This window comes from Belonocnema kinseyi, chromosome 8 (assembly GCF_010883055.1).
Source record: "Belonocnema kinseyi isolate 2016_QV_RU_SX_M_011 chromosome 8, B_treatae_v1, whole genome shotgun sequence".
Classification (NCBI taxonomy): domain Eukaryota; kingdom Metazoa; phylum Arthropoda; class Insecta; order Hymenoptera; family Cynipidae; genus Belonocnema; species Belonocnema kinseyi.
Genome location: NC_046664.1, coordinates 111,404,002 through 111,409,449, shown reverse-complemented (window position 1 = coordinate 111,409,449; position 5,448 = coordinate 111,404,002). Strand labels below are relative to the sequence as shown.

Sequence of the window (5,448 nt, the reverse complement as noted above, 5' to 3'; positions counted from 1 at the left end):
AATTGTTTTTAAAGTTTTGAAAAAAGAATAAATTTACAAATTAACGTACCAATTTTTTAAAGCATTTTACTAGACATATTTAGCAACACAATGCCAAAGGTTTCATACGAATAAGTGAAAAGCCTCCTCATCGTAAAAACTTGGGGTATATTTTGTTGCAGTTAAAATTACAACGGTGTTTACTCTACCTTGATAGTAATTCAGATATCTCACGAACTTGGGATACGAGATGCCGAGGGCGTGGGGAACGAAATACCGACTATATGTGGGGTAGGCAAATTCAGTTTTATTAGTTTACTCCAAGGTTATTTGGGACTCGGGTCAACTTGAATCAGTGAAAAAGGTTCAGTTTTAATATTTAAAATTTATGAGTTTACGAAATAAGATAACCTCAAAACACGTTACACAATATTGTTACACATATTAACTGTTCAAATTAATCAATCGCAACTGAGACTTTTTGCATGCCCTACGCGACGAGGAGGCAAGCCACCTTGTCTCTAATATGGATCTTTGGAGTATTTGGAAAATCGTAGGCATGGACGTAGGTCCTCAGCTCGGCTCAATTTTACAAAGTGCGAACGAAGCACCTTATAAAACGTACGATCAGCAAAGCTGTCAAAATAATAAACAATGCATTTAGAAATGGCTATTTCAAAGCTTAAAAAGTATTTTAAGAAGTCAAGAGCACATGGTGTGCTTGAAGACCGGCAAAGTTTGACTAAAATGAATCCAAAATCTGCAAACGTAGAAAGTTTCTAGATCGTTTGGACATTAGAAATCAGTTGAATTTAAAGTCCTAGATGCTCCCTTTCGCGAGTTATGCGCTTTTTTGTATTTTTGCTTAACAACCGACAGTACAAAATTGCATATTCTAGTTTATGAAATACATTGCTTTTCAAAGTTTACTTTTTTCCAAATTATTTTGAATACAAGTTTGTATGATTTATTTTGTATTAAAAAAATATATTTACCACTTTTAGCCGAACCCAGGGCCAACGACAGGGACGTCGTGACTATATGTCCCCATTTTCTTTTCCTTTTTTCTTTTTTATGTTAATGCGCATAAAGCCATTTATAAAATTGTCAATTGTTGTTTTACTTCTGGAAAAGTTAAGTTCTCACCTGATCCTCGCATCAATGAATTGAATAAAGCTTTGAAAAGCGTCGACAAACTCTCCGAAACACTCAAAATTCACATCATTCTGCCACATGTTAAACAAAGTTCACGTTTTATTGAAAATAACAATGATTTAGGGTATTGGTTAGAGCAAAGCGGAGAATTTATACATCGCGATTTTTTGAAATTCTGGGCACGTTACGAGGTAGCAAGTATATACCACAAATTATATTTCAACACAGCTATTAAAAGCAGTAATAGAGTTTTTTTCGCTTTACTTATAATTTTGAACTTGATTTGCTAATAGATATTTTTAAATATTATTAAAATCTCTGTTATTATATTTATGTATACCAGTAAATGTATAATTACTTAGACAAATTATATACAAAATAAATAAAAAAATATAAAATATTATAAAATATTATAAAATATTATAAAATATAAAAAAAAGGAAAAAAAGGAAAATGGGGCCATATAGCCACGACGTTCCTGTCGTTGGCCCTGGGTTCGGCTAAAAGTGGTAAATATATTTTTTTTTGCATACAGAATAAATAATACAAACTTGTATTCAAACTAATTTGGAAAAAAGTAAGCTTTGAAAAGCATTGTATTTCCTAAACAAGAATACGCAAGTTTTGTACGGTCGGTTGTTATGTTAAAATACAAAAATGCGCATAACTCACGAAAGAGAGCAGCTAGGATTTTAAATTCTACTGATTTCTAATGATGATAATAAAAATGATAATAAAAAAAATGATAATAAGAATCTATAAATACACAATGCACACATTGAATTTGTCAAGAATTTCGAAAACTTTAAGTATCCACGTTTGGAAAAGGCAGCTATTTCAGTAAAAAATTAACTAAAGTAAGTCAGCTCACATACCGTACATGGGGATAAAGACTGATCGGCTAACTAAACAATTTCAAGACCGTAAAATAAATAGAAGTTGCATAATTTTTTCCCTTGCGTTGTACTGGAATGCATTCATAATTCAAACATTTATTTATTTGGTATAATGACAGTTTATTTTACTATTCTTACTATAAAATATACGAGACTTCCCTACCACTGATACGTGTCCGAAAACTGATACACTTACTCTATATCATTTATCCGAATATCTACATCAATTCAGATGACAAAGGAAAACCCGAAATAGAAAAAAAAAACACCAATTACAAATTTTTGCAAATAATAGTTTATAACAATGATAAGTATTGATGTTTGATAAAAATTGTGACTAACAATCACTCTCACAATAATTTAAAGCATTTGGACTAAAGAGAACTTTTTTTGAAAAACATTACAATGTTGGGCTATTTGTTATTCTAATTGGTTTATAACAATTGAAACATACAAAAATCAAATTATTTGTATTCTAGGAGTACTTCCGTGAACTTTGAGTAAACATACAATAAATAAACAAATCAATGTGCCAAAATCGGCGACCAAAATGCTCTTTTAAATTGAGTGCATTTCAATTGAAAAAAATTGGATATCGGGGCAAAATTAAAGGCTGTAGACTTTTTTTAAACAAAAAAAAATGTATTTCCTCCTACTGTGTGGTGTATTTGGCTATACTTTTGTGTGTACTTTATCATTTCGGTTATTACATGCAAATATTAACCAATTTTCATGAATCTTTTTTCACTTTATTCAAATTATATGAATAAACTAATTCTGCTAATTAAAATAAAATCAAGCCATGCGTTCACAATTTCAGTATTTTAATCCACCTCATCTCATAACAATCAAAGGGTCATTCGTTACGGTTAATTCGGCGCGCTCCTGGGTGTCTGCCTCACGAGTTTGACAAAGGCAGATGGGCATGCCGCGAAAATGTGCACACAGCTGACACTGAGCGTCACTGCTATTGTTATTTTCTTTGATGCTTATGAAATAAAATAGAAGCATTTTTGTCGAAAAATCGGCTCTAGTCATCAAAACAGAATAATATTTATAAGACGTATGCAAAATATCAGAAAAAAATATTCAACCGTGCGGCTGAAAAATGGAGTCCCGTTTTATAACTCTAATAAATCCCCATAAGCATAGAGTATAGTCTGATACATGGCGCTATCAGCACATAGCCTCATATTGAATGGAGGCGTCGATATTTGTGCTTTTAATTCATGATTGACTACTGTGGCTCGTGCATAAATTTGATGATGGCCCAAACAAAGCCCAGGCTTGGCAAACCTAGGCCCTGGCCTGGTGATCGAACCCGGGACCAAACTCGAATGAAATGCCCAATCTGGCCAATCATTTGATTTGCGTGTCCTCAACATTGTGCCTCCGCCCCAGTCTACCAAATTGTGATATTTCATTGATTATCTTGCAGGTTCTTAATGTAGAAATATTATTTATAATTGATAGGCCTCCGGACTCTGAGAGTGCTTTTTATTTTAGGCATTTTTCTAATTCTAATTTAAATGGTGACTTATATATCATTCACCGTCCAGGATCTATCCAAAATCTAACTTTAATCAGACACTTGTAAAAAATTTATAAATTGGGTTTGGCTTAAACTATCGCTCAAATTCTCTTTCAAGAAACTTTAAGAATATTAATTTTTACAAAATTTGCAACTTCGTAAAGTTTTACACTTGAAACCTTCAAGTAATAAGTCAACAAAGAGAATATATTACTAAGGCACCTGTTATTAATTTACAGAACTTTTACACTAGCTGGACCCCAGCTCGAGACATTGCAAAAAGATAGACCAAGGCTAGGGGTCCCCAGCCTGGCCCAAGGCTGGAACCTGGAAAAAACTTGATGATTCTTCTGAACGGGAAGTTAATTATATACTGTAAGTTGTTTTTTTCTATGTTGAATATTGAAATTAATAAACTATTCTTCATATTAATATACTTATATACATTAAGTAACTATTCTAGGACATCAATTTTAGTTTGCCTTTATATTTGTGATTCATGTGAACGCTTTTGTAAATGCCTACATTTAATAGAACATTACATGAAAATAATTTGCCATTGTGCAATAAGTAAAAAGAACTGTATTAAAGCAAGTGTATTTTGTTGTTCTATTTATTGATTTATTCGGAATATTATTTTGTTTCATTGAGAACTCTTAACATTCTCTGGTAAATCCTCTAAGCTTAGTGTCCTATCTACACAGTGGTGTCAGAACGCGGATATCTCTGGCATGCGCAGTAGTTATGCCTGTTTAATTTTAGGTTATGTAACGCCATGTGGCAATTTAAAAATACACAGGATCATTGCTGCGCTTGCCAGAGATATCCGCGTTCTGACACCATTGTATCTACATAACAAAACAAAAAAAAAAACGCGCTAATTTAGAGAAACAATCTAAAAATATTTTTAATAATGTAAAGGAAATTTTATTTTTTGTTTTGAAAATTTGACATGAAATGCCTCGTATCCATTTTTCTGCCTAAAGTAAAAAGTCACTTGTTCAAAAAAAGTAACAAATACAAGAAAAAAATCTGTGTCTAAATAATTTAGGTAATTCTACAGTATTAAATAAAAAATTTATCTCAATGTTTTCATGATGTTATTAGAAAAATAGTAATTTCAGTAAAAAATCATATTCTCATGATTCCGAGCATGATTCATTACTGTATATTTTTAGTGAATTCAGGAACGACAGAATGTTGACACAAACACAATAAAGATGATCGATTTACATGATTAAAACTATCCTTTTATTTAACTCTGTTGTATCTCTATGTGTGTCCATATACTTTTATCAAAACGTTTCATGTAGTGCCTACAGTGGATAAAAAGTATACATGAAAATAAAATCCAAATCAGGAATTAAAGGTTGATAACATTAAGAATAATTTATTAAAAAATGAACAGATTAAGTTTTATAACAACTCGTTAAACTTGAATATATAAATAAAACGAAATCTGTTCTTAAATCAGGAATAATCTTCATTGAAGAAAATGTACTTGCATAGATGTTTAAAATAAATACCAAAATTAATAACCCCTAAAGTTTTCCATGGGGGCGTTAGTGCCCTGACACTTTATATTGAAATTTACGAAGTTCGTTCTCTTTCAGTTAAACATTTATTTTCAATGTCTTAAAATTTTAAAAATCATTCAACAAGTAAAATTATCTTATAACAAGACACTTAACGGAATGCGCAACAAAATCTCACGCCAAAATATTAAAAATCTTCCACGCAATAAAAAATTACGCCTGGGGTATTCAGCGACCCTATGAGGACCTCAACGTTATGCCGAAGTAAGGGGACCTTTAAGGGTTACATCTTGAAGGCGTAAAATAGTCTATTTGTAGGCATTTAAAAATATTTCTCAAGAAACGAATAAAT

The 5,448-nt window shown here is 31.5% G+C and overlaps 1 protein-coding gene across 5 annotated transcripts in view; it reads right to left on the bottom strand.

The window, feature by feature from the left end:
- The window catches only part of LOC117177884 (alpha,alpha-trehalose-phosphate synthase [UDP-forming]), a 285,945-nt gene that overhangs the window by 62,467 nt on the left and 218,030 nt on the right, over nucleotides 1–5,448 (bottom strand). The window lies entirely within an intron of this gene.